This window comes from Fundulus heteroclitus, chromosome 14 (assembly GCF_011125445.2).
Source record: "Fundulus heteroclitus isolate FHET01 chromosome 14, MU-UCD_Fhet_4.1, whole genome shotgun sequence".
Classification (NCBI taxonomy): Eukaryota; Metazoa; Chordata; class Actinopteri; order Cyprinodontiformes; family Fundulidae; genus Fundulus; species Fundulus heteroclitus.
In genome coordinates, this window is record NC_046374.1 from 34094795 (window position 1) to 34117841 (window position 23047).

A 23047-nucleotide genomic window follows, 5' to 3' on the forward strand; every position below is an offset into this window, starting at 1 on the left:
CCTTTTTATTGTGTAATTATATTAGGAATAAGGTGTACATTTATTCATTTACTGAAAAACAAAACAATTAGTAGGGGAAAATAGATACTGGCAGATACAAATAAAAGTACAATGGTGAAGAAGAGCGGCTGCCTTGCTGGCTGTGCATGATGGGATGAAATGCTAAACTGATGCTACTATTTATACCCAGTGGAGCTAGCAGGCTACGTTGCTTTGTGAAAGTATTTACAGCTGTTGAACTTTCTCCATTCGTCACGTTGACACCAGAAAAGGAAAGTGATCCGTCCGTTTTCTCAGTCCACCTCCTCCCTGGTGTTTTCCAGGCAGGTTGGCTCCTGTAGCGGCCGGCGACACCCGCAGAACCTGGGCTGGTCGCCGGTGACTGTCATGGTAAAAATGGATGGTTGTCAACATTTTTGAAGACATTAAGCAAATAAAAAAGCTGTGTGCCACACTTTTCAGAACTTTATTTGCAAAGAAAAAATGTGTTACTGTGTTGGTTTGTCATGAAATCCCACTAAAACGCCTCACACCGCAAAAAGGAAACTAAAAGTAAGTAAAATTGTCTTGTAATGAGTTTTTTACCTTGATCTAAGCAGGTAAATAAGATTATCTGCTAATGGAACGAGCATTTTTACTCCTAAAATAAGATAATTGAATAAACTGCACTTGAAATAAGATGATTTGTTCCTATTTCAAATGTGCAAAAATCTTAAATTTATTCCCAGATGATCTAAACGTGCTGGACCACCCAGATGTGGTCCGGGCCTGGATAGAGATGGTGGATAGAGATGGGCCTGAACCACAAGGGTCACACTTTGCCGTCTTGGGTCCTTGGTTCTGGTTCCAGAGGATTGCTTCTACATCCGTGTATAAAAGTTGAATAATGCAGGTCAGCAGACGAAGGGAAGACCAAACAAAGCGAGGGACATTGTACTATGCGCCTGCAAACCTTCAGCCTCCGGGTCAATGATCCGTCTTTGCAGAATTTCCTTGACCTTTACATTGGAAAGGTCCTAATTCTGAATAAAGGTAGCTGAAATAATTTCTTAGGGTAGCTCTAACCTGCCTTTTTAGCACCTCAGGATGCCACAGCTGGAGAACGTAGCTGGGTCTGATCCTGGGAGCTGACCCCGTCCCGGTTAAGCAGAGGATTGGACGGAAACGGTTGAGGATCCTCGGGTTTTTCCGTCCGTGGTTCAGTTTCCGGAGGATCGCCGTGTACGTTTATCCAAGAAAGCTGGAGGAGTAAGTTGGAGGCTGATGTGTGGCGTTAGAAGAATGATTGCTGAGCTCCTGACGTCCCCTCTGACCTGCCCCCTCCATGCGAGCAGCTGCACTCAGGGAGGAGAAGACACCTGCTGTCGGCTTCTCTCTCCCCGGGTCCGTCAACGGTGGCGTGTTTTCTGCGTGGGACTGTAAATGTTTATATGATGAGGTGTGAGTGACGCTGGGGGGAGGCTGCGGCCTAGCCAAGGGTTCTGATTACTTTATCTCTGCTCTGGGTCTTAATAACATGCTGGAACTGGGTTCTTTTTATTTAATAAGTAACCGAGGAATCAGTTATCATCAGCTGTGGAGGTGGTCAGCAGCACCAAGTTCCTGGGGGTGCACATCACGGACAATCTCACCTGGACTGTGAACACCACATCACTTGTGAAGAGGGCACAGAAGCGACTGTACTTCCTGCGGAGGATGAGGAGAGCCCACCTGCCCCCTCCCATCCTCACGACCTTCTATAGAGGCACCATAGAGAGCATTCTAACCAGCTGTCTCTCTGTGTGGTGTGGAGGCTGCAGTGCCTCCGACTGGAAGAACGTGAGGAGAGTGGTGAGGACAGCAGAAAGGATCATCGGGGCTCCTCTTCCCTCCATAAAAGACATTTCATCTCAGCGATGTGTGTCCCGAGCCCGTAACATCATCAGAGACCCCTCACACCCCCATCATGGACTGTTCTCCCTGCTGCCCTCTGGGAAGAGGTTCTGCAGCATCCGCTGCAGGTCCTCCAGGCTCTGTAAAAGCTTTTTCCCTGCTGCCATCAGACGGTTGAACTGCTGAAGCTATAACTGGACTCTGTACCACATGTGTCCTGCGTTGTTTACATTTCAATTGCTGAACTGTGAAATCACTGCTGCACTTTATCCTGAAACTATCCTGCAAAGTTACTTTATTCTGAAATCCACTGCAATTCACTGAAATTCATAGAAAAACATTCGCTACTTATCAGCAGTCAATATGGATTCAGAGCAAACCGGTCAACATCGCTGGCCGTAACTGACTTAATAGAAGAAATAACCAACGCAATAGATAGTAAGAAACTGGCAGTAGGGATATTTATAGATTTAAAGAAAGCTTTTGATACAATAAATCATGAAATCCTACTTAAAAAATTAGAACGCTATGGAATTAGGGGAGTAGTTTCTGACTGGATGAGGAGTTATTTAAAGAGCCGGAAACAATTTGTGAAATTGGGAGATGTGGAATCTGATTGGCAGGAGACTGTCTGTGGAGTACCACAAGGATCAGTATTGGGACCAGTTTTATTTAATCTTTTTATAAATGATATCAGTAAAGTGTCCAATGTATTAAAATTTATCTTATTCGCTGATGACACAAATATTCTAACCTCAGGAGATAATTTAGAGCATCTTCTCTCAACAGTCACTTCAGAGATTATTAGTAAGTTAAAGATATGGTTTGACCATAACAAATTATCCCTAAATTTGGACAAGACGAAATTCATGGTCTTTGGGAACTGTTATAAAAATATTGAAATTCAAGTTCAAATAGAGGACGTAACTCTAGAAAGGGTTTTTGCTAATAAGTTCCTCGGTTTAATAATAGATGACAAAATCAGTTGGAAACCTCATATTCAACATTTACAGAGTAAACTCAGTAGAAGTATATCCATATTGGCCAGAGCTAGACATGTATTGAATGCTAAATCACTTCATACTCTATATAACTCTCTGATTTTACCATATTTATCATATTGCTGTGAAGTGTGGGGAGTTAATTACAAGAGCTCTTTACATCCGGTAACCGTCCTACAGAAACGAGCCATTAGAATCATCCATAATGTCGGTTATTATGAGCATACAAACCCGCTCTTCATAATATCCAGAATTCTCAAATTTGACGACCTTGTAGAATTTAAAATGGCTCAATTTATGTTCAAGGTATCAAAAAAGTTGTTACCTGAGCACATACAGAGCACGTTTTCTGAAAGAGAAGGGGGGTATAACTTAAGGGGTCACTCAATCTTCAAGATCCGCAATTTTAGAACAACAAGGAAAAGCTTCTGTATTTCAATTAAAGGTGTAAAGTTATGGAATAAGTTACATGAAGATTTAAAACAAAGCAATAGTTTAACACAATTCAAAAGAAGGTACAAAGAGGTAATTTTCAATAGATATACACATGGGGACAGAAAGCAATAAGGTGTGTATTGAAGATAATAACTTGGTGTAAGGGTTTAGAAAGATAAACCAGCATAAAATGGGGAAATGTATAGGTAAATATTAGTAACTGTTACTTCAAACTGCCACTTTGATTTTGATTTTTTTTTAATGACAGTAGGACTCTAAAGTCTCAAGTGTTTAGGGGTAGGAGTTTATAAGTTCTCACTTCTTCCTACCCCATTTTGAGCATGATATGTTAACTGAAACAAAAATCTGTATTTTCTCTTCTTTCTTATGCACTTCTTGTTACTGTGCACTATTTTATTTTTATATTTGTATCATGTTCATGTTCGAATAAATTTCATTTCATTTCAAAAAAAAAAAATTCTCAAGCTGTATGCAAATGAAATTTCATTCTGTACGCATTCTGTGCATACAAAATGAATATAAAGTTTGTCTAAGTTTATCACTTCCCATAACATTGGCGAAGACCAATCAAAGAACCTTTATCTCGTCCCTGTAAGGCTTCACCGCGCTACTAAAACCAGCAGGCTGCATGCAGGAGCTGCGAGAACGCCTCAGTCCAGCCGTCAATGGTCCCGTTTGGCTCCCAAACAGCCACACCTTCTTGTAGTCTTTTAATGTGGTCTTTACCTTCAGTCTTCACGTGTTTCTGAAGGTCTTCTTAGGACTTTGTCGGCTTCAGACTCGTTTTCAGTTTAGCTTTAAGAACAATTGATACTTAAATAGATTAAAACAAAGCGTGGCCCCATTGGAAGGAAAAGGTAAACTCCTGTTCCTGGGTTTATGTCAGGATGGCGGTGCAGTAGTAGCATCTCTGATCACTGCAGACTGGCCACCAGAGGGAGCCAGAGATGCCGGAGAACTGCAGAGAAGCACCGGCAGCAGTGACCCAGTGTGAGGCCTGGTTTCTGAGGCGACTGGGTCTGTCACAACCAGGAAGTGTTACTCCTTCCTGAATCACACTGATGTGTGCATCTTGATCGAATCAGAACACCCAGCTTGGTGAAAACACATAAAATCACGCAGATAGACCAGACTTGTCTGGAAGCTACAAATACTGCATATATGCACACAGTACGTACAACACCCATAAAACAGTCAAATGAAAATGGAAAGAAGTTGTTGGTAGTGTCAGAAAAAATATTGTTTTTAAGTGGTAGATTTACCTTTACTGCACAGAGTGACTAATGAGGGACAATAAAGGAGATTTCTATTCTAGTCTACCTCAGAAATAAAAAAGAAGAGCCACGCAGGGGCTTTAGTCCTTGTGTTGACAATTCTCTTTTTGTTTTAGATTATTATGCACAGTCATCAGATGCAAATTAACTCTTTGCTTTGGAGCTTTATTAGCTTAAAGCTTATAAAACAGATCAGCTAACTTCATTTTGGCATAGTCAAAAGTAGAGAGTCAAAGTGAATTCAGTCCAATTAGGAAAGAATGCGACTGAAGGAGGGTAGATGTGCTTAGAAGCACAGTCCTCCTGGGTTTCTGCATTGCAAACACGGATCTAAATATAAGTAAAACGTTCTTAGAATTAGTGTTTTTGTCCATGATTTGAGCAGGTAAATAGGACTTTCTGCCAATGGAGCAAGTATTTTGACCCCTAATATAAGATAATTAGATATCCTGCACTTGAAATAAGATGCTGAAAATGGGTTGTTCCTATTTTAAGTGCAAAAATCTTATTCCATGGGCAGATCATCTTATTTAGCTGCTCAAATCAAGGACAAATAGACTCATTTCAAGAACATGTTACTTATTTTTTTGTTCCGTTTTTTTGCAGTGCGTGTGATAAGATGGACGCCACAGAGGGTACTTCTGTCGAAGAAGATCGTCAAGGTCAGATGATTCTGCAGTTGGTGGTTGAAAAAAAAAATATTTTCTTAGATGAGATTAGGAGAGATGTCTGGAAAATCATTGTCCAGGGGGAAAAAAGGTGAACGCTAGCATGAGTCAAGGTTTATCCTGCCTGGAGAGCATCCTGACTCAACTCAAGAACAATGCTGTGGATAAAAAAATGGGATTAAAATGTCTCTCAAGATCAACTTTCTTTCCAGAGATCCAGGAAATATCCAGAGATCTTTTTTTTGTCTCAAACATGATGGAGCACTTGTCCTGCGATGGACTGACGACCTGTCCAGGGTGTACCCCGCCTCTCGCCCATTGACAGCTGGAGATAGTCACCAGCACCCCTCGTGACCCCACAAGGGATAGACGTGTTAGAAAACGGATGGATGATGGATGATGGAGCACTATATCACAAAGTCCTACTGAGAACTGGTGGTTGGTTCTCAAAAAGCAGGCAGATAAACAGAGCCCAACAAACCGACCAACTCCAAGCAGGAATCATTTCCCTTTCCTATCTTTAGATTCAGATTTGCATCTGGCCAGGTTAGACAGAGGATGCGTTATTTCCCTGACGGCTCGCACACAATCAGCTGTTTGTGTGTTTTTCCTGCTAATGTAATTGATGCAAAACGCACACCAACACCAGGCCGGTTTCATCTCGCTAAAAGCACAGCTCTGCCTGTTTTTTTACGAGCGCAACGCACCGGCATGATGATGCTCAGCACGAAGCTCTGGAGAGACCCACATAGCTGGATGTGCTTCCTCACACAGAGCAGGTGTTTGTGGGTTATTTTTTTTGATCATATATCACATATGTATATATAGACCAGCCTGCCTGGTGGTTTCTTTGTGACCGATGGGGGTTTGAAGAGATGGAGGAGATGAAACAGGCTGGCATAAGCACAGCGCAGTGCTACGAGCCCAACGTACATACACAACAAATCAGCCCTCAGTGTGCGGGAGAAGATAAAATAAGGTTTACACACAGCGTAGTGGGGCAGGGTGGTATGCATACAGGATGAAATAAAATAAAGGAGCTCTGAGCCTGAGCAGCACACAGAAAAACACAACACAATCATTTTTTGTAAAGGTCTAGGTCTTGGTGTTCTGTATATTTAAGTTATTTAAGTGTTTCTTATTTAAATTATACATATTATAATTTAAATAATTATAATTGTGGTATAGCTCTGTGTTTGCAACACAGAGCTATACCACAAGTCCCTGGTTTAATTTAGAGCTGAGTTCTTTGAAGCCCAACGTTAGGAAATTGGAGAGAAAATGGCGCTCTACACATCTAGAGGAATCTGACCTAATCTGGTTTCTCTTCAGTACAGTTGCTAAACTTACTCAGTCATAGCTCCGTGGATCCATCCATTTCCTTTAGCTCTTAGCAGTAATGACTTTATGGGATTCTTCATAAATAAAATTGACTCCATTAAAAATAAAATAATTGGCATCCTCCCAAACATGATTACCTTGTCCTCAGTAAGTGAGGCAGCGTTGGAGGAATCTTTAGAACCTGCGCAGTGTCTGAACTGTTTAGACGCAGTAGATCTTTCTGAGCTATCTAAAATTTTAGCTTCATCTAAACCTTCTACCTGTATGTTACACCCAATCCCAACCAAGTTGTTTAAGGAGGTATTCCCTCTGATCAGTGGTCCTATTTTAGACATGATTAATCTGTCCTTAGTAAATGGATATGTACCACAGGCTTTTAAAGTAGCTGTTATTAAACCTTTACTTAAGAAACCATCTCTTGATCAAGATGAGCTAATAAATTACAGACCTATATCTAATCTCCTTTTCCTCTCTAAAATTCTTGAGAAAGTAGTTGCTAATCAACTTTGTGAACATTTACAAAGTAATGACCTACTTGAGGAGTTTAAGTCAGGCTTCAGAGCTCATTATAGCACTGAAACAGCTCTGGTGAAGGTCACTAATGATATTCTCATGGCCTCAGATAATGGACTTGTGTCTATACTTGTCCTATCAGTGCTACATTTGATACAGTTGATCACAATATTCTCTTAGAAGGCAAGGCAAGTTTAGATAGTAACAAGACGATTCAAAGTGATGTACATGAACAATAAAAGAAAGCATTATAGAGTAAAGAAAAAAATTACAGCGACAGAGGGAAAACATTACTGAGGAAAGCACATTGCAGTGGAATAATAGCAGCAGACCAATATATAAGACAAGTTGGACTAGAAACTTCAACATTAACATTTAAAGGCAACTCTAAACAAATTGGTTTTAAACATTGATTTAAAGAAACTCAGGGTTTCAGCATTTGTACAGCCCTCTGGGAGTTTGTTCCAGATAAGTGGAGCTGAGGAACTAAATGTTTATTCTTTGTGTCTGGTTCTGGTTCTGGGCATCCAGAGTACATTTGGGCCAGAAGAACTTAGTGGTCTGGATGGTTGATACACTGATAACAAGTCTGTGATGTATTTAGGTGCTAAACCATTCAGGGATTTATAGACTAACAGAAGTATTTTAAAGTCTATTCTCTGAGATACAGGGAGCCAGTGCAAGGACTTTAGAACTGGGGTGATGTGCTCTTCTTTCTTAGTCTTAGTGAGGACACAGGCAGCAGCGTTCTGGATCAGCTGCAGCTGTCTGACCCACTTTTTAGGCAGACCTGTGAAAACACTGTTGCAGTAATCAATTCTACCAAAGATAAATGCACGGAAAAGTTTTTCCAGATCCTGCTGAGACATTAGTCCTTTAATCCTGGAATGTTCTTCGGGTGATAGAAAGCCGACCTTGTAATTGTGTTTAGATACTGTTGGAGGTTCAGGTCTGAGTTCATCACTGCTCCCAGATTTCAGGCCTGATTGGTGGTTTCTAGCTGAAGCAGCTGAAGCTGTGTGCTAACTTTTGATCACTCATCTAATAGTCAAAAGGTATTTATTAAGTTTTGTTTTCATTGAACTGTAGAACATTTTGCCACATCAATGCATTGCTTTCTTCTAAGCATTTACTCAGTGCTGCCAGACAGGACTCGCAAAAAAGAGATAAGAAAAATAATAAGCAATATGGTCCATCTGTTGGGTTTCTGCAATTTTCTCACCAAGTGAAAACACATCTTTAGAACCAATCTCAGCACCACTTGATCTACTCTCAGTAGTTATTGTCGGTTATTCTAACCATAAGCTGCAGAAAATACAGGCAAAGTTGCTCCCTCTGTGTTTATTCCCGCTAGCTCCCACACCAGCCTAGAGTAGGAGAGACCAATATCCAATATGGTGCCGACGCAAAATGTGCTCCAGCACGTAATGAGGCATCTACATAATAATAATAATAATAGAATGTCTATGGTTAATAAGGCTCAAGCTAACAGCTAGTAAAATATAAGCTAACAGCATCTAAGAATCATGTTAACAGCTTCTTCATGGTCAGATTAAGAGCAGCAATGGCAAACTAATTACTAAGAGTCAAGATAACAGCTACTCAAGGTATGTTGAAGGTCCTGTGCACATGACAACAGTCTACTGAAAGTAAAAATCTTACAAACAACCTCAGGTTGATTTTGCATGTGGGTGAGTCTTTTTGCATACGCCCAAACACTCCCTGTTTAGTCTCTCTACTGCAGTCATACTGCATATGTGTCAGGGCTTCTTCATACAGCGAGGTTCTGTTTTTCCTGTGTACACTGCAACGGATACCGGAATGATTTTAAATCCATCCATTGTGTACCCATTTTCATATCATATGGTTTTCAGAAAAAAGTGTTTTGGTGTACACAAAAAGCGGAAATGCAACAAAACTTTTCTTTTTAACCAAAAAACGTCATGTGCATGGGAGCTAGCTAATGAGCCAAGCTAATAGTGACTTGTCAGATTCAAGCTAACAGCTAGTCAAAGTCAAAGTTACTATGTATGGTAATTAGAGTTCAAGAAAGAATGATAGCGATCAAGGTTCAAGCTAACAGCTAGTCAAAGTCAAGCTATCAGGCAGTGACCATCTAATTAGCAGCGAATCTGAGACAGAATACTAGCTAGTAAGATTCAAGCTAACAGCTAGACACAGTCAAAGTGACCATATATGGTAAATATTAGAGTCCAAGACAGAATAGTGGCTAGTAAAGTTCAAGCTAACAGCTAGCCAGAGTCAAGCTATCAGGCAGACCATCTAATTAGCAATGAATCTGAGACAGAATAATAGCTAGTAAGGGTCAAGCTTAAAGCAAGTCAGTCAGCAACTGCTAGTAGTAATAAAATAAACATTTATTCTTGGTAATTATTGTTGTCATAACCCCACAGCAGCTAATACAGAAAAATCCTGAATGCAGCAAAGCTATTTACATACATATCTGACTTTCAGTGGCAGCTAGCTGTGCTGTATTGCTAACTTTAGCCTGTATGTAAACCTGGACATTCAACAGATTTTTAACCCCCAGCTGTTTTAATTCTCTTAATTTTTGTTCAAATATAATGCCACCACTATAACATCTTTATCATCATCTCCATTTTCAATGTTTGCTGCTATTGCAGTTTATAGCACACCTAACTTGTGTTAACCTCTATGTGGGAGATGTAGCAGATTCTCTGTTTCTGTGTGTTGATGAGATTTAGATGCAAAATAATATACAGTACAACATTTTGGTCAAGGCAAAACAGTTTTATTAATGTAAGTTATGTACAATATAAGATGACATAATATCAATTGTAAGTACAAGAATCACAAAAAACAACACTACATTTTGTCTAGTAAAATATAGAAAGATAATTACATGTGGGTTTGCTATTTTTACAGTCTATATCTAAGCATCACCATCTGTAAACCCGAACAATACTAAAAACAAACTTTTTAAAAGTGCCTCCCATTAAGTTTGATTGAGAGTTGAACTTTCAATATTGAAGACATATTGGAAGGATGGAGTATGGAAACTAATTACACAATTAAAACAATTATAACTATCAAAATTTGATTAACTTAGCTGTATCCCTTCCTGGATATGAAAAATTGAAGGGAAAGAATCTAATCCCAGTATGTAGAGGCTGAGTGAATTTGGTCTGGATTCTATGAAGGAGAGTCATGGTTTCAGAGACATTGTAGAAAGACAGAATACCTGCTCTGTGATCCAAGTACACTCCTAATCTGGAGGAAACTGGACCTGAGACATTGCTTTGGACTTTGTTATACCTGTATGTGTAACCTTTGTTATCACATCGTAAAGCCCAGGAATTGTCATTGAATCCAAAGGCACATTCCTGCAAATTACCTACTCTTTTGATATTCTGGTATGAAACTGCCAGTTCAATACCTCTTCCTTCCCACTCGACCTCCCAGTACCAACGTCCGGTCAGACTCTCTCTACTCAACACCTGAATCGAAGCACTGAATCTGTCTGGATGGTCAGAATAGGGCTGTTTTTGTTTCATCAAAGTTGCTCTTCTTTCCTCCTCAGACAGCAACAGATTTATGTTTGCTGTGTTTGGATCCAGAGTGATTTCCCGAAAATATTCTAAAAACTCTGCTCTGGTCGTTGGTTGTGGTCTTAACAAAACATCCACTTCAGTGACTGTCAGTGAGATGTTTGTCCATGTACCTCTCATTACGTCCTGTATTTGATCTCTGAGCTCTGACACAGCTGCTGTCACATCCTTAAAGTATCTCAGAGGACGGATATTGACGCTGGGTGAGTGTGTAGACTCACTGAGTACTGACAGTGAGGGGTAGTTGTGGAGAAACTGGTTGTGATCCTCTGTGCCTGAGAGCTGCTCCAGATCAGCGTCTTTCCTCTTCAGCTCAGTGATCTCCTGCTCCAGCTTCTCCTGAAGCTCTTTGACTCGACTCACTTCAGTTTCCTGCTGGGATCTGATCTGCTGCTTCACATCAGACCTTATTTTCTGGATGAGACGCATCATCTCAGTGAAGATCTTCTCATTGTCCTCCACTGCTTTTTCAGCAGATACATTAATGGCCTCCACCTCCTGTTGAAGCAGCTTCACATCTTTCTCTTCGTCCTGGATTCTCTGCTGGATTTGTTGTCGTCTCACCTGGAGCTCCTTCTGCTTCTCAGCCCTTTCTGCTGCAGCTGGGACGGTTTCGTGTCCTTTATGTTCATCCATAGTGCAGAGATAGCAGATACACTGCTGATCAATACGACAGAAGATCTTCATCACCTCATCATGACGAGAGCAGATGTTCTCATGGAGGTTCTTTGAGGGTTCCACCAGCTTGTGTTTCTTCAGACCAGACACATTATAGTGAGGTTGGAGGTGATTCTGACAATAAGAAATTAAACAGACCAGACAGGACTTGACAGCTTTCATTCGCCTCCCAGTGCAGATATCACAGGCCACATCTTCAGATTCAACATAGCAGTGATCAGGATTAAGTTGATGTCCAGCTTTTTGAAACTTTTCCACTAAAGCTTCCATCTTTGTGTTTTTTACCAGGACAGGTCTTTGCATGAAAGTCTTCTTGCACTGAGGGCAGCTGTGGGATCTCCTCTGGTCCTCCCTTTCCCAGAATGCTTTAATGCAGTTCATGCAGTATCTGTGTCCACAGGGAATAGTCACTGCATCCTTCAGTGGATCCAAACAGATGGGACAAGAGAAGTTGTTTCGGTCCAGCTGAAGTCCTCTCTGCGCCATTTCTGCTCCTAGTAACGACTGTTGATATCAGGAACAAGCACTCAAACTACTTTCTGTAAATAGTGGTATCAGTGAATGTTCACTAATGCGCAACAGTACATGTTGGCTACACCCTTAAATATCCATCATATGAGAGGGAGGGTGGGGGAATAGCGTCGATGGGTGGAGCTTTCTGTGGTTTTCTAAAAAGAGGGTGGAGCTTTGATACCCAGGAAAAGAAGAAGATTGGCACTTTGTCAGAGTGTTTATAATAGGACACAACACTTAAAACAACGGCAGTCCAATGCCACTAAACAGATAACTCACTATCATTGATAGAAACTATAATTCTACATGGCAATAATTTACTAGCAGGTGTTGAAGAGTAACAGAAAAACATGCTGCTGCTTCTGTGAGACCAGTCATTGTATAAAAACATGGGCATCAAACAAGCGGCCCTTATTTAAGGATGAAACAAGCAACTATTGCACATGCCGATTTATAGTGTAGCGCTCTCTGAAAACCTGAATAAAATGGGTTGTTATAGACATTGTTCAGAGGAGCAGTATTCTATTTTTAAAGGGAAAATATATTGAATGAATTCAAATTCAATTCAATTCAATTTTAATTACATAGCGCCAATTCAAACCACATGTCATCTCAAGGCACTTTACAAAGTCAAATTCAATCAAATTATACAGACTGGTCAAAAAGTTTCTTATCCAAGGAAACCCAGTAGATTGCATCAAGTCTTGATAAGCAGCATTCAGTCCTCCAAACAGCCACAGTGGACAGTCGTCTGCATCGATGGCTTTGCTGCAATCCCTCATACTGAGCATGCATGAAGCGACAGTGGAGAGGAAAACTCCCCTTTAACAGGGAGGAAAACCTCCAGCAGAACAAGAACCAGGCTCAGTGTGAACGCCCATCTGCCTCAACCAGCTGGGGTTAGAGAAGACAGAGCAGAGACACAAAAAAATAGAAGCATAGAAGCACACATTGATCCAAGAAGATTGGATATAGGTAGAGCACCATTTTCTCTCCAATTTCCAAACATTGTGCTTCAAAGAATGCAGCTCTAAATTAAACCGGGGAGCCAGCTTCCTATGAATAATCACCTTCTTTTTCAAGGGGACTATGTTGTCTAATGCAAAACGCAACAAGGAAGTGACACCATCAACAAAGGCGTCAATTTGTGAATGGGATGAAACAACATTGCTGCCATCTGCCATTTCTGTGATACTGAGGAAATTAAAAGGGGGACAGATCCTTTAAAGTTTGATACAGTATTATCTGATAAAGATCTACTAAAATGAAACCTTATTTTGGGGGTGGAGAACTCAGTTAAATTTAAATCAAAGGTTATTAAAAATGGTCAGATAGGACAGGGTTGTGAGGAAATACTGTTAATTCTTCACAATCAATGCCATATGTCAGTACAAGGTCCAAAGTATGAAGGCAAGAGTGGGTAGGTTTATGCACATTTTGAGCAAAAGCAATTGAATCTAGGATAATATTAAAGCCTACTTTAAGGTTATCACATTCAGTGTCAACATGAATGTTAAAATCCCCCACTATAATAACCTTGTCAGTGTTTAACACCAAATCAGATAAGGAGTCTGAGAACAGATCCAAAAACTGAGTGTAAATGCCTGGTGGCAATACAAAACAAGAAACAGAAGAGGTTTTATTGCTTTTCAGTTTGGATGAGGGAAACTAAGGGCTAAATGCTCAATTAATTGGCCTGAGACTAATTAATAAATCAGACTGAAAGATGGTTGCTACTCCTCCTCCTCATCCTGTAGTTCTGGGAATGTAGAAATTTAAATAATCAGAGGGAGTTGACTAATTTTTACTAACATAGTCCTCTTGTAGCCAGGTTTCTGTGAGACAAAATCTGATTTTCAGAAATTTATTCATTAACTAACAAAGTTTTTGGAGGGATAGACCTTATATTTAATAAACCACATTTAATTGTTTTACTTTTTTGATTCATGTTAAATCATTTAGATTTTTATGATTTGCTCCTTTTAGATCCGTTTTTAGTCTGTTCAGTTTTGGCGTGGGAAAGATGCTGTCTCAATGGGGTAATGGGTGGGTAACAGTACAGAAGCTGCAGAGAGGTGTGTTAAACTACGGCTCTGCTTCCTGGTCTGGACCCTGGGTTGTCAGCATTTAGGAGAACTAATAAATCCGGCCAGATTCCTAGAAAGAAGAGCTGCACCATCCAAAGTGGGATGGAGGCCGTCTCTCCGGATCAGACCAGGTTTTCCCCAGAAGGATTGCCGGTTATCAATGTAGCCCACGTCGTTTTCAGGACACCACCTAGACAACCAGCGGTTGAATGATGGCATACGGCTAAACATGTCATCACTGGTCAGATCAGGCAGGGGACCAGAGAAAATTACGGAGTCCGACATTGTTTTAGCAAACTTACACACCGAAGCAACACTAACTTTAGTGACCTTCGATTGGCGTGACTGGGTGTCATTACACCAGCGTGAATAACAACCATAGTCAAATGGCTGGCATTTGTCTATGGGAGCATAGTCAAATGGCAGGCATTTGACTATGGTACCTGGTGTCTCTAGTTCCACGTTTCTGACTATATAGTTACCAATCACCAAGGTCGGCTTCTCAGCGGGTGTGTCGCTGAGTGGGGAAAATTTGTTAGAAACGCAGACGGGTTGGTGGTGACCTTGGGGCTGGAATCTAGAGCTATGTTTCCTACGAACCGTCACTTAGCCGGCCTGGTTACCCGGCTGCTCGGGTGCTTCTGGAGGGCCGCTACGTGAAGGTAATTTATGTGGCTCCTCGCTAACAAAGGGGCGGCTATTAGCTGGTATTTAACAGCACGGAGCCAGGTCTCCAATTCTGACACCCTCAACTCCAAAGCTACAAAAACGCTACATTTGTTACATCCACCATTATCACTAAGGGAGGCAGGGGAATAACTACACATTACCCACAGGCACCATATCGATGACCCTATGTCTAGATTGATTCATGGTCGTGTCAGGTCCAGACACAAACAGGAGAACATTTAGTAAAGAAATTACTTACAAATACAGGTGGAGACACAAGATGAACTGGAGAACAATGATGGCAGGCCAGACAATGGGAAAAAGCAAGACAGAAAGTGGATCTGATGAGGAACAACAGCAGAAAACTGCTTATAACTTCTGGGGAGATCAGTGACTCATTTGAGTCTAATTTACAGCAACTCTGAAATGAAACGTACCGAGCAGCTGGGGGACATGATAAATAATGAATACATAGTAAACGAAACAGGAAGCAAAGGGGTCTACTGGAGATTAAATTATTGACTAAATTTAAATAGAATCTGAACTACATGAATAATAAAATAAACAAAGGCATACATTATAATTGACAAAAACAAAAAAATAATAAGAACATGATAAAACAAAAATTATGTATGAAGCCAAGGTGTCAGCAAGAAGCCCCCCATAAAGGCATCTTGTTGAAAAAAAAATATGACATGCTGAAGAGGTTACATACAGTCACACAACACACCGAGAGGCCTCCAGAAAAATGGCGAAGATTTAGTTGTTTGATGAAAGCAAGATCGTTCGTTTTGGGTCCAGGGACTACTTAAAATTTGTCAGCCACCCGGTATCCAAGGATCATGGATCTGTTTGAATACATTAAACTACTTGAAGTTATGCAGTCTTATGCAGTGGCAGACAGTTATTGCTTAAATGGCACCCTGAGCGAGGCTCTACTGCTGCCAACCACTTTATTTTCTCCCTTTCATGCTCCATGATATGAACATCCACAGAAATAGCCCCAGGTCGTGGAGAAATATGCTTTAAATTTCCTAGTAGTTAAAGGTGCACAAAGATAAAGCAAAACTATGTCATAAAATAACGTGTGCATCACTCCACCATGGGCATGGAGTCACTGACAGCTAACATAACCTTTCCCCGGTTCAGCAGCGAAAGTATCAAAGTACCCGGGGGGGGGGGCAATGTAACAGACCTAGGAACTGGGCCTGTTAAACAAATTAAATGATCCGGTAAAACAATGGCTCCATCCGAATACCCTTAATTATACCTCCTAGATCCTGCACTTAGCTCCAGTTCCGTGACGTCTCATGGGGTCATCAGTAAGAACTCTGTCATGGGGAGGAAAGTAACTTTGACCAGCTGTGCCAATTTGGGACAGCCTTTAATACCAACGTCATTATGTGACGGAAATCTGGGCCTACAGCCTTCTGAAAATTTACTACATAGTACACACCCTCTTCTCTCCTGATATTTTCGTTGGTTTCTGTGAGGTGGGCTGAACTTATAGCCCCATTTACACTACCCATGTTAAACCGATCCGAGCCGAGACCAGTCCGAGCTTGGATCAGTTAACCAAGCCGAGCCTCGTTCTGATGACCGTTTACACATTGCGCTATCCCGGTTCCTTGGTTTCTTCACCTCCTAGTGGCGATCTGCGGTACTGCTGCTCTCTGGGATTGAAGGCGGGACCGAGCAAATCAAAACAGCGCCGCGCGTAACATTCAGGAAGTTATGGTTGGACAGAGTCGGCTTTTGGGACGTGGATAAGACAAACAAACGTCTAATAAGGATTTACAGACGCAGGAAACAACGCCAAACGGTCTCGGCATGGTTAAAAAAGGGTAGTGTAAATGGGGTATATATGTCACGTCACTCAAAGGATTGTGGGATTCCTTATAGCTCCTTAGCGCCTGTAAGGGACATTGCGAGGTTCCTAGGCTAAATTAGCTGTGAGAGGAAGCATACAGGCTCCTTTTCCTACCTCCTTCCTCATGGCGACTGCTGACACACTTCCCCTTAAAGAGTCCTTACCCAGTCGGGGGTGGGGGGTAATGACAACTCAACTTCTTTAAGTTGTCAAACTCACTGTCTTTCCCCATCTAGACCAAGGCCACTTTTTAATGTGATTACACTTTAGTTTGTCACACAGAGTAGTGTGCAAGTTCCCTGGTTCAAATCCCACAGAGTGCCACTCTGGGTCCCTGAGCGAGACCCCTAGCCCAAGAATGCTCCCTAAGAAGGATGCGTTAAATGCAGAGGACACATTTCTTGGAATGTGTGTTACAATCACTAATGAAGTTGATGATAAAATTGTACTGGAGTGGACCCCCTATTTCTACGGCTGGAAAATGTTTTACAAACGATCTGCAGCTACTTTTCTACAGAATAGTAAAAAGAAAACCCTTGTTGTGATTCTTATGGAGTCCACGTGTGTGTTCATGTATGTTTGTGAGTCACAGTCTTGTTCTAACCTGCAGAAGGAAGCTGAAAACATCTCTGATCCACGACCCGCAAGGATCTGCAGCCCAGAGCAGAATGCCCTCAGGTGGTGACGGGAACTCACAGGGAAACCAGTCGGCTCCAGAGGAGAGACGGGTGTGTTTAGTGAGAACAGAAACAGCAAACCAATTAGTGCAAACCAATTATGAAGTTGGTAGATATACCAAGTGGCCTACTTCTTTTTTATTGCTTTGTTTGCTTCAGTTTTGGCTTTTGTTACTTAACTGAATCAGCTTTTTGCTTTTTATTGCATTTCTTTATTTTTTGTTCCCATCCTTTCTTGATTTATACTCAACTGTGCATTTATTTATTTCCTCCACCATCACTGTTTTTCCATCCCTCCTTTTTTCTGTCTTTAAAAATTGAATTTCCTTTTCTGTTAATTTTCGTTTCTTGTCCCCATTTCTTCTATTTAAATTGTCTCTTTGCTTGAATTTTCTTATTTTTTCCTGAGATGCTTTACACCGTGCCTTGCAAACGTATTCACCTCCATTTGGCTTTTGGCCTATTTTGTTACATTCCAACCTGTTATTGAATATTTTTTTTAAATCTTATTTTATGTGATGGATCTGCAGAAAAATAGCAGCACACTAGAGGGGTTTAAGGGTAAAAATGTAATGTGTTGCAATGGCCTAGTCAAAGTACAGACCTGGATTTAGTTGAGAATCTGTGGTTAGAGTTGAGGAATGGCCAAAAATCCCAGAAGTTGAGCTCATAAAGTTGAATTCAAAGCCACCTCCTGCTGGAAATGCTGCAAAAAGTAATGACTTTAGGGGGAAGTAAACATTTATACACCCTGAAGTTTTCTGTTATTTTGTCCTGTATGTCATTTGCTTAAAAATACTTAAAAATAACCCATATTCAGATTTTTATTCATGTTCTGTGACCTAAATAGAGCAATCTCTCAAACAATCCATTTTATTTCCCAGCTTGTGAGGCAACAACACAGGAAACATCCCAAGGAGGGGTGAAAACTTTAGCAAATTCAGTGTGCTGGGTATATTTTATAAGCCACAGCTCATAAAACAAAACAACAACAAAAAAAGGCTTACAGAGAGCAGGAATAAAACAATGAACACATGTTGAAAACTAACAAGCAGGAGTGGCAGGAGTGGCAGGATGTTGGCGGTTTGGGTTTTTGTTTTATTAATGAAGCTCAGAGAGAGAGAGAGAGAGAGATCCACACACCTCCTACGTGTTTGCTTCTTGTTCCGGACGCAGAGCCCGGCTGCTGTTGCGTAACGTTATCCGTTCTGCTCTCCCACCAACTCCCACGCACCAAAACACAAAGCTCTGCTGAGAGGTGCAGACGGGAAGTGTGTGGGAGGACGGAGGCTCAGAGCTGGACTTCATTCTGCTGTAAAATAAATAAATAAATAGACAAAAACCTTTTTCTACTTTTCATTCAAAATCTGCTCGAAATCTTAGAGTTTCCCAAATAAGAAGTTTTCACTGAATTTCTACGTGCTGCTGGTTGAAATGTATGTAATATTTTCTGTTGCATGGACCTGACGGAGCAGAGTTGGAGCGTCCGGATGGTGTGTTTGCTCCTCCAATCAGCCCAACATATTTAAATTAATTATTCTGCATGTGTATGGGAGAAGGCCATCCTGATTTATACGTCGCTATAAAACACAAAGCCAGGAGAAAAGCGTGAGATTCTCAGGTGGAGTGAAATATTCACCGTCTCCTGAGTGCAGGAGGTCATTTTGATGCAGGACAAAAAGCAAAAAAAAAACTGTTACTTTCTAACAATGTTTGACTTTTCAATGTCCGATTTTTCAATGCCAAATCTTGCGCTGTTGCCTTGCGACAAGAAGGTCCTGGGTTCGAATCCTACCCTCGCCCTGGGTCTTTCTGCATGTTCTCCCTGTGCATGTGTGGGTTCACTCTGGGTACTCCGGCTTCCTCCCACAGTCCAAAAACATGACTGTTAGGTTAATTGTTCTCTAAATTGTCCTTAGGTGTGAGTGTGTGAGAATGGTTGTTTGTCCTGTCTGTCTCTGTGTTGCCCTGCGACAGACTGCTGACCTGTCCAGGGTGAACCCCGCCTCTCGCCCTGATTCTGTGACTCTAGAGGGCGCTGTTTCGCTTTTTTCAGGAAACAGGCTTTGCAATACCATGTTTACCCCTATGTCAGATTTTAATGGTGCCATTAATAATTAATACAAGCATTGTTTGCATTTAAAAGCAATAAATACAGAATCTCAGACAAATGGAAATAAGGTAATGTAGGATAGGCCTTCCTAATATTAAAAAAAAGATCTATTCATGATCAAAGATGTCAAATAACATCAAATTTCTTTCTTTTTAACGGTTGTTAAGTCACTGGGCCTTATGATTTGTAATTTTTTCATTTTCACATGTGGGTCACTAAGTTTGTTCTGGAGAAATCAGTGGAACAGCGCCCCCTAGAGACACAATGTCTGATGAAAAATGGTGTAGCACCTTTACTTCTTCATCAGCAGCGTTCATCTAATTCCCTCAACTCACGCAATAGTCCATTTAAAGCCTTTCTGTCAAAGTTAGAACATCAGTCTTCAGAAACACAAATCAAACAGTAACAATGCCCACATGAATAATAAAGTAATAATGTTATAGGCTACAGTAATAATGCTGGAATAATAATAGTGCTTGACTGAATACCAATGTGCATCAGTGGTGTTTTAATGCAGGCTGATAAAAAATACCAAAACTCATAGATGAGAAAACAGAATCACTGATACACTTATTGGTTTCTGATCAGAGTGACCGCAATTAGATCTTTTCTCTCTCTCTCTCTGTTTTTAACATCCCTTCCTAAAACTCACCTCTTTGCCCTGGCCTTTGACATCACTTGAGATGCAGATTTGATTTACTCTATTTTATTGTTTTGTATCCATTGTATAATTGCTCCTATCTTTCTTAGTAAATTCATTTTGCCTTTAATTTGGTACTGCATGGTGTTTTAAACTGCTTTAGAAATAAAGCTAGATGGGATTGGATTAACTCTGTGTCCTATAGAAAGTACGCCTGGCTCAGTGACTCTTTTCTTTTCCTGTTGACTTCCTGCCCTCTTAACTTTCAGCTGGTTGCTGCAGATGTATCATTGCTCTTAACCCCAAGTTTCTTAGTTTATTCATTTGGTCTTTTTAATTTGGTCCTACATGGTGTTTTAAACCGTTTTAGAAATAAAGCTGAATGGGATTGGATTATTGGTCATATAGAAAGTACGCCTGGCTCAGTGAATCTTTATTTATTTTTTCTGTCGACTTCCTGCCGACTCGATGCGATCAGCTGTGCCTCAGTAGACGGCGGACCTTTTACTAATCGCCGTCTTTTCGAGTAAATTTCACCGTATTCTACCGTAATTGAATCGGACGGCATGTAACGGGATCTGAAAGTGGAAATACGATCAGAAGGACTTTGATTTGAACCGAACACAAGTTGAAAACTGAAATAAATTTAATCCCATCTGCTTGACAGGTGTGTAATTAAATCTATTTACTTGACAGAAGCAACTTTCCAGAGCTGTAACCATAAAAGACCAGCAGTCTGCGTTTTATAAAACTCGTCTTTATTGATTCATATTTCATTCATCCAGTTCTTCTTTCACTCAACCCGGGACAATATTTTCTCAGTTTTCTTTTAATTATAAAAAAAACTTCCATTATGTACATCCTCTCTTTATTTACACTATTTCACAGAATACGACCGCCGGAGAGCCTCACACCTGCAAAAGGTCAACGCTCCTGCCTGAAATACCACTTGTTGCTGGGGGAAGATACGGTCCAAACTCCGCTTACTGGCTGGAGGAGTTGCCTGGCAACAACGGCTTATTGAATTAACGTCTGCAGCCAGGAACCGGTTTAAATTATTTATCCCTTTTTATGTGTTTCAATAGCCGAGGGAAAACATGATCATTAAGAGGAAGGAGAGCGCCTCACATCATAAAACTCAAAGAAGAAATTAATTAGAAGACTTTAAGTACGGATGTTAAAAAAGAACCAGTTTCCTTCTCAGTTATCCTCCTCGAAAGAAAGAAAGAAAGAAAGTGGGAAGGTCTAGAAACTGAAATCCGGGCGAATTTGCTCAAAAAAAACCCTGCAGATTTACGTGAACATCATTAAAGCAGAGTCAGTATCTGCATTTTAAAATCACTTCAGGTCAAAATGGGGCCGAACGTGTCGCACAAGGCCGGTCTCTGGGGTTCATTAGATTAAATTTAAACCTGCTTTAGTTGGATTAAGCGTGCAATTGAGGAATGAACATGTAGGCAGACATAATTAGGGTTCACCAGAGCAAACACATGAATAATTACCAAAAAAAAAAAGAGCATCATTACTGACAGAATGATATAAAAAAAGAAAGCTCCCTGATATCCTGCACCACCAAACAGGTGTGGTAGAAACCATATTGTTAGGATATTAAATAAATATTTTATCATGGTTAGAAATGAAGCAATAACTATTAACTGGTGCTTCCCTAAAAGAAAACAAAACATGATTTATGAGGCTGTACCTGAAACTAAAGCTGCAGATATTAAAGCAGAGCATCAGGAACAATAATCTGCTTCTCTTTGCAGTTTTAGGTTTTCCATCTATGCCTAAAAAACACTGTTTTAATCCTCTAATCTTAATGTTGGTAACGTTCAGGGAGCTTAAGGAAAAATGGAAAAGAAAGAAAAAATATAGGAATAATGGGTGCTAATACTAAATATATCCAGTCCTACTGCGTTTGCTGAGGTAAAGCTGTAATTGATATATTACTTTAAAAAAAAAAATCATATTGAGGGTATATTTCAGTTTTTCTACCTCTCTTTCAAGTAATAGATGCATTTTTTGGCTTTTAAAAAAGGAAAGAAAAAAAGGCACAAGGTGATAAATGCACTGTTTTCATAAGCTGTACTCCTCTCCTGCCGCGATCATCATTGCATTAAACCCAAGTTTATAAGGCTGAATAAAATAAATCAGCAGCAATTTCAAGGTTGCTGCTGGAGGCGGTTTGGGCGTACAATAAAAAACATTTTTCCTCCTTCATATGAATGATGTTTTTTATTGTTCCCTTTTCTAAAGCAGGTGATTACAGACGCTCCTGGGCTCCAGCCTGTAACGTTTACAGAAGCTGAACAGCTCTGCTTACGACTGTAACGTGGATGTTTCTGCGTCGTTTCTAAATAAAAAAATAAAAAAACAAACTTGACCTCGGTGAAGGGGAGATTCGACGTTAGCGATTAAAATCACATTCATCTTGTGTATGTTGCTGAGATGAAAGTATCAGTACAAGCGTGGTTTAAATAGAACAGTTTCAGAGCATTTCCCAGGGTCAAAAGTTAGACTGTCGCTCTCATAAAGACGTTAAAACCTTTAGATTAAAGTGGGGCTGTTTAAGAACCATAAAATGTATTAAAAAATGCCAAAAAGTGCAGCTTTCTGAGACATGTTTACACCTTGAACGGTGTTTGTACCATAAAGTATGGCTGAGCTCCAAAGAAAGGTTGATCATCTTCCTCTTGGCATGCTCCTTTAAAAGCATCTATTTTTATGAACGTTTTCACATTTGTTTTATGTCCTTATTTTTTGTACGGCACTTATTTTTAAAATGTGTATCGTAAATAAATTTGACATGGACTTTTTTTTTTGCCAATTTTTAATCACTGCCAAAAAAATATTCCTGACTGAGCTAAGCATATTCACTGCAAAAACAGAACTAAAAATAAGTAAGATTTTCTTGAAATGAACGTAATTGCCCCTGATTTGAGCAGGTAAATGAGATTATTTGCCAATGGAATGAGTATTTCTAGCCCTAAAATAAGATAATTAGATATACTGAACTTGAAATAAGATGATGGAGGTGAATTTTTACCCATTTTAAGTGCAAAAACCTGATTCCATTGGCAAATAA